The sequence below is a fragment of the Pristiophorus japonicus genome, chromosome 8, assembly GCF_044704955.1.
Source record: "Pristiophorus japonicus isolate sPriJap1 chromosome 8, sPriJap1.hap1, whole genome shotgun sequence".
NCBI classification, from domain to species: domain Eukaryota; kingdom Metazoa; phylum Chordata; class Chondrichthyes; family Pristiophoridae; genus Pristiophorus; species Pristiophorus japonicus.
The window spans coordinates 221,464,421-221,474,420 of record NC_091984.1 but is presented as its reverse complement, the minus strand read 5'-3'; the positions used below and the strand labels follow the sequence as shown (position 1 = coordinate 221,474,420).

General features: G+C 49.0%; 1 non-coding gene and 9 pseudogenes across 1 annotated transcript; all 10 read left to right on the top strand.

The window, feature by feature from the left end:
• The first annotated feature begins 260 nt into the window (after window positions 1-260).
• Window positions 261-379, top strand: LOC139269673 (5S ribosomal RNA; annotated as a pseudogene).
• An 871-nt stretch (window positions 380-1,250) lies between these two features.
• Window positions 1,251-1,369, top strand: LOC139269736 (5S ribosomal RNA; annotated as a pseudogene).
• Window positions 1,370-2,238: 869 nt separating this feature from the next.
• LOC139269656 (5S ribosomal RNA) lies at window positions 2,239-2,357 on the top strand (annotated as a pseudogene).
• Window positions 2,358-3,227: 870 nt separating this feature from the next.
• LOC139269734 (5S ribosomal RNA) lies at window positions 3,228-3,346 on the top strand (annotated as a pseudogene).
• Window positions 3,347-4,216: 870 nt separating this feature from the next.
• On the top strand, window positions 4,217-4,335 carry LOC139270461 (5S ribosomal RNA). The gene has a single exon (XR_011594804.1). It is a non-coding gene; the product is annotated as a 5S ribosomal RNA (ribosomal RNA).
• Window positions 4,336-5,204: 869 nt separating this feature from the next.
• Window positions 5,205-5,323, top strand: LOC139269733 (5S ribosomal RNA; annotated as a pseudogene).
• Window positions 5,324-6,192: 869 nt separating this feature from the next.
• Window positions 6,193-6,311, top strand: LOC139269783 (5S ribosomal RNA; annotated as a pseudogene).
• An 869-nt stretch (window positions 6,312-7,180) lies between these two features.
• LOC139269781 (5S ribosomal RNA) lies at window positions 7,181-7,299 on the top strand (annotated as a pseudogene).
• Window positions 7,300-8,168: 869 nt separating this feature from the next.
• LOC139269732 (5S ribosomal RNA) lies at window positions 8,169-8,287 on the top strand (annotated as a pseudogene).
• Window positions 8,288-9,156: 869 nt separating this feature from the next.
• Window positions 9,157-9,275, top strand: LOC139269780 (5S ribosomal RNA; annotated as a pseudogene).
• Window positions 9,276-10,000: the final 725 nt, after the last annotated feature.

Below are 10,000 nucleotides of genomic sequence, written 5' to 3'. Positions count from 1 at the left end.
GGGGTGAATGAGTGAGTGATTTGTGGGTGAGTGAGGGAATGGTGAAAGTCAGGCAGTTTTGAAGCTTGAGGCAAGGCAATGAAGGGTAGGGCTTGTCGTTTGCTTGTGTGGGAGTCAGAGCAGCAAGAGGTGGGTGTGGCGGAAGGAAAATGTTGAAATGAATCTTGAGTGCTGATTCCTTGGATGAATGCATGGAAGGAAAAAAAGAAGTGAAGAACAGCCTATGTCCGGTTAAGTAAAGAGAAAGCCATGACATCGATGCCTACGGCCACACTAGTCTGAAAACGCCCGATCTCGTCTGATCTCGGAAGCAAAGCAGAGTCAAGCCTGGTTAGTACTTGGATGGGAGACTGCCTGGGAATACCAGGTGCAGTACGCTTTTGCTGCCATCCACAGGCTGCTCATGCTTCTGCACACACAGTGCCGTTGATCCATCAACAACCTTTTTGCTGCTCTCTCTCTCACTTTGCTTTCACCATTTCTTTCCTGCACATTCTCCTGCTGCTACACAAATGCAAGGGGGTCGACGCAAGGGACGAAAGAACGCAGAACAACAAAATAAGTTGGCAAAAAAATACACGCTGGCGCAGGCACACCAGGACGCAGCAACAGAGAGGAGAGACAAGGTGCATGGAAACCTGAGAGGGACAAAACAGCAAGAGAACAAAGAATCGTGCAGGAAGAGCTGCAATTCAATGCAGGAAAAATGTAAAGCCAACTAGCATGCTGCTGGAATGCATGTGTGTTCATGTGAGGAGTGTTGCAAATCAGAATGCCGAGTAGCAGGCGCCACTTGCCACATGGGGTTCCGAAATGTGGCTACAACAGCGATCTGGCTTAATAATTGGTAGGATTGGAAATGAAACAATCCTGGTGTTTTGGGGGCGGTGGAAGCTTTTTTGGGGGAGGAGAGATTTGGGGATGGGGAGATTTGGGGGAGAGCGATTTGAGGGGATGAGAGATTTCGAGATTGGCGAGCGTGAGATTGGGGGGTGAATGAGTGAGTGATTTGTGGGTGAGTGAGGGAATGGTGAAAGTCAGGCAGTTTTGAAGCTTGAGGCAAGGCAATGAAGGGTAGGGCTTGTCGTTTGCTTGTGTGGGAGTCAGAGCAGCAAGAGGTGGGTGTGGCGGAAGGAAAATGGTGAAATGAATCTTGAGTGCTGATTCCTTGGATGAATGCATGGAAGGAGAAAAAGGAGTGAAGAACAGCCTTATGTCCGTTTAAGTAAAGAGAAAGCCATGTCATCAATGCCTGAGGCCACACTAGTCTGAAAACGCCTGATCTCGTCTGATCTCGGAAGCTAAGCAGAGTCAGGCCTGGTTAGTACTTGGATGGGAGACTGCCTGGAAATACCAGGTGCAGTAGGCTTTTGCTGCCATCCACAGGCTGCTCGTGCTTCTGCACACACAGTGCCGTTGATCCATCAACAACCTTTTTGCTGCTCTCTCTCTCACTTTGCTTTCACCATTTCTTTCCTGCACATTCTCCTGCTGCTACACAAATGCAAGGGGGTCGACGCAAGGGACGAAAGAACGCAGAAAAACAAAATAAGTTGGCAAAAATATACACGCTGGCGCAGGCACACCAGGACGCAGCAACAGAGAGGAGAGACAAGGTGCATAGAAACCTGAGAGGGACAAACAGCAAGAGAACAAAGAATCGTGCAGGAAGAGCTGCAATTCAATGCAGGAAAAATGTAAAGCCAACTAGCATGCTGCTGGAATGCATGTGTGTTCATGTGAGGAGTGTTGCAAATCAGAATGCCGAGTAGCAGGTGCCACTTGCCACATGGGGTTCTGAAATGTGGCTACAACAGCGATCTGGCTTAATAATTGGTGGGATTGGAAATGAAACAATCCTGGTGTTTTGGGGGCGGTGGAAGCTTTTTTGGGGGAGGAGAGATTTGGGGATGGGGAGATTTGGGGGAGAGCGATTTGAGGGGATGAGAGATTTCGAGATTGGCGAGCGTGAGATTGGGGGGTGAATGAGTGAGTGATTTGTGGGTGAGTGAGGGAATGGTGAAAGTCAGGCAGTTTTGAAGCTTGAGGCAAGGCAATGAAGGGTAGGGCTTGTCGTTTGCTTGTGTGGGAGTCAGAGCAGCAAGAGGTGGGTGTGGCGGAAGGTAAATGGTGAAATGAATCTTGAGTGCTGATTCCTTGGATGAATGCATGGAAGGAAAAAAAGAAGTGAAGAACAGCCTATGTCCGGTTAAGTAAAGAGAAAGCCATGACATCGATGCATACGGCCACACTAGTCTGAAAACGCCCGATCTCGTCTGATCTCGGAAGCAAAGCAGAGTCAAGCCTGGTTAGTACTTGGATGGGAGACTGCCTGGGAATACCAGGTGCAGTACGCTTTTGCTGCCATCCACAGGCTGCTCATGCTTCTGCACACACAGTGCCGTTGATCCATCAACAACCTTTTTGCTGCTCTCTCTCTCACTTTGCTTTCACCATTTCTTTCCTGCACATTCTCCTGCTGCTACACAAATGCAAGGGGGTCGACGCAAGGGACGAAAGAACGCAGAACAACAAAATAAGTTGGCAAAAAAATACACGCTGGCGCAGGCACACCAGGACGCAGCAACAGAGAGGAGAGACAAGGTGCATGGAAACCTGAGAGGGACAAAACAGCAAGAGAACAAAGAATCGTGCAGGAAGAGCTGCAATTCAATGCAGGAAAAATGTAAAGCCAACTAGCATGCTGCTGGAATGCATGTGTGTTCATGTGAGGAGTGTTGCAAATCAGAATGCCGAGTAGCAGGCGCCACTTGCCACATGGGGTTCCGAAATGTGGCTACAACAGCGATCTGGCTTAATAATTGGTCGGATTGGAAATGAAACAATCCTGGTGTTTTGGGGGCGGTGGAAGCTTTTTTGGGGGAGAAGAGATTTGGGGATGGGGAGATTTGGGGGAGAGCGATTTGAGGGGATGAGAGATTTCGAGATTGGCGAGCGTGAGATTGGGGGGTGAATGAGTGAGTGATTTGTGGGTGAGTGAGGGAATGGTGAAAGTCAGGCAGTTTTGAAGCTTGAGGCAAGGCAATGAAGGGTAGGGCTTGTCGTTTGCTTGTGTGGGAGTCAGAGCAGCAAGAGGTGGGTGTGGCGGAAGGAAAATGGTGAAATGAATCTTGAGTGCTGATTCCTTGAATGAATGCATGGAAGGAAAAAAAGAAGTGAAGAACAGCCTATGTCCGGTTAAGTAAAGAGAAAGCCATGTCATCAATGCCTGAGGCCACACTAGTCTGAAAACGCCTGATCTCGTCTGATCTCGGAAGCTAAGCAGAGTCAGGCCTGGTTAGTACTTGGATGGGAGACTGCCTGGAAATACCAGGTGCAGTAGGCTTTTGCTGCCATCCACAGGCTGCTCGTGCTTCTGCACACACAGTGCCGTTGATCCATCAACAACCTTTTTGCTGCTCTCTCTCTCACTTTGCTTTCACCATTTCTTTCCTGCACATTCTCCTGCTGCTACACAAATGCAAGGGGGTCGACGCAAGGGACGAAAGAACGCAGAAAAACAAAATAAGTTGGCAAAAATATACACGCTGGCGCAGGCACACCAGGACGCAGCAACAGAGAGGAGAGACAAGGTGCATAGAAACCTGAGAGGGACAAACAGCAAGAGAACAAAGAATCGTGCAGGAAGAGCTGCAATTCAATGCAGGAAAAATGTAAAGCCAACTAGCATGCTGCTGGAATGCATGTGTGTTCATGTGAGGAGTGTTGCAAATCAGAATGCCGAGTAGCAGGTGCCACTTGCCACATGGGGTTCTGAAATGTGGCTACAACAGCGATCTGGCTTAATAATTGGTGGGATTGGAAATGAAACAATCCTGGTGTTTTGGGGGCGGTGGAAGCTTTTTTGGGGGAGGAGAGATTTGGGGATGGGGAGATTTGGGGGAGAGCGATTTGAGGGGATGAGAGATTTCGAGATTGGCGAGCGTGAGATTGGGGGGTGAATGAGTGAGTGATTTGTGGGTGAGTGAGGGAATGGTGAAAGTCAGGCAGTTTTGAAGCTTGAGGCAAGGCAATGAAGGGTAGGGCTTGTCGTTTGCTTGTGTGGGAGTCAGAGCAGCAAGAGGTGGGTGTGGCGGAAGGAAAATGTTGAAATGAATCTTGAGTGCTGATTCCTTGGATGAATGCATGGAAGGAGAAAAAGGAGTGAAGAACAGCCTTATGTCCGTTTAAGTAAAGAGAAAGCCATGACATCGATGCCTACGGCCACACTAGTCTGAAAACGCCCGATCTCGTCTGATCTCGGAAGCTAAGCAGAGTCAGGCCTGGTTAGTACTTGGATGGGAGACTGCCTGGGAATACCAGGTGCAGTAGGCTTTTGCTGCCATCCACAGGCTGCTCATGCTTCTGCACACACAGTGCCGTTGATCCATCAACAACCTTTTTGCTGCTCTCTCTCTCACTTTGCTTTCACCATTTCTTTCCTGCACATTTTCCTGCTGCTACACAAATGCAAGGGGGTCGACGCAAGGGACGAAAGAACGCAGAACAACAAAATAAGTTGGCAAAAAAATACACGCTGGCGCAGGCACACCAGGACGCAGCAACAGAGAGGAGAGACAAGGTGCATAGAAACCTGAGAGGGACAAACAGCAAGAGAACAAAGAATCGTGCAGGAAGAGCTGCAATTCAATGCAGGAAAAATGTAAAGCCAACTAGCATGCTGCTGGAATGCATGTGTGTTCATGTGAGGAGTGTTGCAAATCAGAATGCCGAGTAGCAGGCGCCACTTGCCACATGGGGTTCCGAAATGTGGCTACAACAGCGATCTGGCTTAATAATTGGTGGGATTGGAAATGAAACAATCCTGGTGTTTTGGGGGCGGTGGAAGCTTTTTTGGGGGAGGAGAGATTTGGGGATGGGGAGATTTGGGGGAGAGCGATTTGAGGGGATGAGAGATTTCGAGGTTGGCGAGCGTGAGATTGGGGGGTGAGTGAGTGAGTGATTTGTGGGTGAGTGAGGGAATGGTGAAAGTCAGGCAGTTTTGAAGCTTGAGGCAAGGCAATGAAGGGTAGGGCTTGTCGTTTGCTTGTGTGGGAGTCAGAGCAGCAAGAGGTGGGTGTGGCGGAAGGAAAATGGTGAAATGAATCTTGAGTGCTGATTCCTTGGATGAATGCATGGAAGGAAAAAAAGAAGTGAAGAACAGCCTATGTCCGGTTAAGTAAAGAGAAAGCCATGTCATCAATGCCTGAGGCCACACTAGTCTGAAAACGCCTGATCTCGTCTGATCTCGGAAGCTAAGCAGAGTCAGGCCTGGTTAGTACTTGGATGGGAGACTGCCTGGAAATACCAGGTGCAGTAGGCTTTTGCTGCCATCCACAGGCTGCTCGTGCTTCTGCACACACAGTGCCGTTGATCCATCAACAACCTTTTTGCTGCTCTCTCTCTCACTTTGCTTTCACCATTTCTTTCCTGCACATTCTCCTGCTGCTACACAAATGCAAGGGGGTCGACGCAAGGGACGAAAGAACGCAGAAAAACAAAATAAGTTGGCAAAAATATACACGCTGGCGCAGGCACACCAGGACGCAGCAACAGAGAGGAGAGACAAGGTGCATAGAAACCTGAGAGGGACAAACAGCAAGAGAACAAAGAATCGTGCAGGAAGAGCTGCAATTCAATGCAGGAAAAATGTAAAGCCAACTAGCATGCTGCTGGAATGCATGTGTGTTCATGTGAGGAGTGTTGCAAATCAGAATGCCGAGTAGCAGGTGCCACTTGCCACATGGGGTTCCGAAATGTGGCTACAACAGCGATCTGGCTTAATAATTGGTAGGATTGGAAATGAAACAATCCTGGTGTTTTGGGGGCGGTGGAAGCTTTTTTGGGGGAGGAGAGATTTGGGGATGGGGAGATTTGGGGGAGAGCGATTTGAGGGGATGAGAGATTTCGAGATTGGCGAGCGTGAGATTGGGGGGTGAATGAGTGAGTGATTTGTGGGTGAGTGAGGGAATGGTGAAAGTCAGGCAGTTTTGAAGCTTGAGGCAAGGCAATGAAGGGTAGGGCTTGTCGTTTGCTTGTGTGGGAGTCAGAGCAGCAAGAGGTGGGTGTGGCGGAAGGAAAATGGTGAAATGAATCTTGAGTGCTGATTCCTTGGATGAATGCATGGAAGGAAAAAAAGAAGTGAAGAACAGCCTATGTCCGGTTAAGTAAAGAGAAAGCCATGTCATCAATGCCTGAGGCCACACTAGTCTGAAAACGCCTGATCTCGTCTGATCTCGGAAACTAAGCAGAGTCAGGCCTGGTTAGTACTTGGATGGGAGACTGCCTGGAAATACCAGGTGCAGTAGGCTTTTGCTGCCATCCACAGGCTGCTCGTGCTTCTGCACACACAGTGCCGTTGATCCATCAACAACCTTTTTGCTGCTCTCTCTCTCACTTTGCTTTCACCATTTCTTTCCTGCACATTCTCCTGCTGCTACACAAATGCAAGGGGGTCGACGCAAGGGACGAAAGAACGCAGAAAAACAAAATAAGTTGGCAAAAATATACACGCTGGCGCAGGCACACCAGGACGCAGCAACAGAGAGGAGAGACAAGGTGCATAGAAACCTGAGAGGGACAAACAGCAAGAGAACAAAGAATCGTGCAGGAAGAGCTGCAATTCAATGCAGGAAAAATGTAAAGCCAACTAGCATGCTGCTGGAATGCATGTGTGTTCATGTGAGGAGTGTTGCAAATCAGAATGCCGAGTAGCAGGTGCCACTTGCCACATGGGGTTCCGAAATGTGGCTACAACAGCGATCTGGCTTAATAATTGGTAGGATTGGAAATGAAACAATCCTGGTGTTTTGGGGGCGGTGGAAGCTTTTTTGGGGGAGGAGAGATTTGGGGATGGGGAGATTTGGGGGAGAGCGATTTGAGGGGATGAGAGATTTCGAGATTGGCGAGCGTGAGATTGGGGGGTGAATGAGTGAGTGATTTGTGGGTGAGTGAGGGAATGGTGAAAGTCAGGCAGTTTTGAAGCTTGAGGCAAGGCAATGAAGGGTAGGGCTTGTCGTTTGCTTGTGTGGGAGTCAGAGCAGCAAGAGGTGGGTGTGGCGGAAGGAAAATGGTGAAATGAATCTTGAGTGCTGATTCCTTGGATGAATGCATGGAAGGAAAAAAAGAAGTGAAGAACAGCCTATGTCCGGTTAAGTAAAGAGAAAGCCATGTCATCAATGCCTGAGGCCACACTAGTCTGAAAACGCCTGATCTCGTCTGATCTCGGAAACTAAGCAGAGTCAGGCCTGGTTAGTACTTGGATGGGAGACTGCCTGGAAATACCAGGTGCAGTAGGCTTTTGCTGCCATCCACAGGCTGCTCGTGCTTCTGCACACACAGTGCCGTTGATCCATCAACAACCTTTTTGCTGCTCTCTCTCTCACTTTGCTTTCACCATTTCTTTCCTGCACATTCTCCTGCTGCAACACAAATGCAAGGGGGTCGACGCAAGGGACGAAAGAACGCAGAACAACAAAATAAGTTGGCAAAAAAATACACGCTGGCGCAGGCACACCAGGACGCAGCAACAGAGAGGAGAGACAAGGTGCATAGAAACCTGAGAGGGACAAACAGCAAGAGAACAAAGAATCGTGCAGGAAGAGCTGCAATTCAATGCAGGAAAAATGTAAAGCCAACTAGCATGCTGCTGGAATGCATGTGTGTTCATGTGAGGAGTGTTGCAAATCAGAATGCCGAGTAGCAGGCGCCACTTGCCACATGGGGTTCCGAAATGTGGCTACAACAGCGATCTGGCTTAATAATTGGTGGGATTGGAAATGAAACAATCCTGGTGTTTTGGGGGCGGTGGAAGCTTTTTTGGGGGAGGAGAGATTTGGGGATGGGGAGATTTGGGGGAGAGCGATTTGAGGGGATGAGAGATTTCGAGGTTGGCGAGCGTGAGATTGGGGGGTGAGTGAGTGAGTGATTTGTGGGTGAGTGAGGGAATGGTGAAAGTCAGGCAGTTTTGAAGCTTGAGGCAAGGCAATGAAGGGTAGGGCTTGTCGTTTGCTTGTGTGGGAGTCAGAGCAGCAAGAGGTGGGTGTGGCGGAAGGAAAATGGTGAAATGAATCTTGAGTGCTGATTCCTTGGATGAATGCATGGAAGGAAAAAAAGAAGTGAAGAACAGCCTATGTCCGGTTAAGTAAAGAGAAAGCCATGTCATCAATGCCTGAGGCCACACTAGTCTGAAAACGCCTGATCTCGTCTGATCTCGGAAGCTAAGCAGAGTCAGGCCTGGTTAGTACTTGGATGGGAGACTGCCTGGAAATACCAGGTGCAGTAGGCTTTTGCTGCCATCCACAGGCTGCTCGTGCTTCTGCACACACAGTGCCGTTGATCCATCAACAACCTTTTTGCTGCTCTCTCTCTCACTTTGCTTTCACCATTTCTTTCCTGCACATTCTCCTGCTGCTACACAAATGCAAGGGGGTCGACGCAAGGGACGAAAGAACGCAGAAAAACAAAATAAGTTGGCAAAAATATACACGCTGGCGCAGGCACACCAGGACGCAGCAACAGAGAGGAGAGACAAGGTGCATAGAAACCTGAGAGGGACAAACAGCAAGAGAACAAAGAATCGTGCAGGAAGAGCTGCAATTCAATGCAGGAAAAATGTAAAGCCAACTAGCATGCTGCTGGAATGCATGTGTGTTCATGTGAGGAGTGTTGCAAATCAGAATGCCGAGTAGCAGGTGCCACTTGCCACATGGGGTTCCGAAATGTGGCGACAACAGCGATCTGGCTTAATAATTGGTAGGATTGGAAATGAAACAATCCTGGTGTTTTGGGGGCGGTGGAAGCTTTTTTGGGGGAGGAGAGATTTGGGGATGGGGAGATTTGGGGGAGAGCGATTTGAGGGGATGAGAGATTTCGAGATTGGCGAGCGTGAGATTGGGGGGTGAATGAGTGAGTGATTTGTGGGTGAGTGAGGGAATGGTGAAAGTCAGGCAGTTTTGAAGCTTGAGGCAAGGCAATGAAGGGTAGGGCTTGTCGTTTGCTTGTGTGGGAGTCAGAGCAGCAAGAGGTGGGTGTGGCGGAAGGAAAATGGTGAAATGAATCTTGAGTGCTGATTCCTTGGATGAATGCATGGAAGGAAAAAAAGAAGTGAAGAACAGCCTATGTCCGGTTAAGTAAAGAGAAAGCCATGTCATCAATGCCTGAGGCCACACTAGTCTGAAAACGCCTGATCTCGTCTGATCTCGGAAACTAAGCAGAGTCAGGCCTGGTTAGTACTTGGATGGGAGACTGCCTGGAAATACCAGGTGCAGTAGGCTTTTGCTGCCATCCACAGGCTGCTCGTGCTTCTGCACACACAGTGCCGTTGATCCATCAACAACCTTTTTGCTGCTCTCTCTCTCACTTTGCTTTCACCATTTCTTTCCTGCACATTCTCCTGCTGCAACACAAATGCAAGGGGGTCGACGCAAGGGACGAAAGAACGCAGAAAAACAAAATAAGTTGGCAAAAATATACACGCTGGCGCAGGCACACCAGGACGCAGCAACAGAGAGGAGAGACAAGGTGCATAGAAACCTGAGAGGGACAAACAGCAAGAGAACAAAGAATCGTGCAGGAAGAGCTGCAATTCAATGCAGGAAAAATGTAAAGCCAACTAGCATGCTGCTGGAATGCATGTGTGTTCATGTGAGGAGTGTTGCAAATCAGAATGCCGAGTAGCAGGTGCCACTTGCCACATGGGGTTCCGAAATGTGGCTACAACAGCGATCTGGCTTAATAATTGGTGGGATTGGAAATGAAACAATCCTGGTGTTTTGGGGGCGGTGGAAGCTTTTTTGGGGGAGGAGAGATTTGGGGATGGGGAGATTTGGGGGAGAGCGATTTGAGGGGATGAGAGATTTCGAGATTGGCGAGCGTGAGATTGGGGGGTGAATGAGTGAGTGATTTGTGGGTGAGTGAGGGAATGGTGAAAGTCAGGCAGTTTTGAAGCTTGAGGCAAGGCAATGAAGGGTAGGGCTTGTCGTTTGCTTGTGTGGGAGTC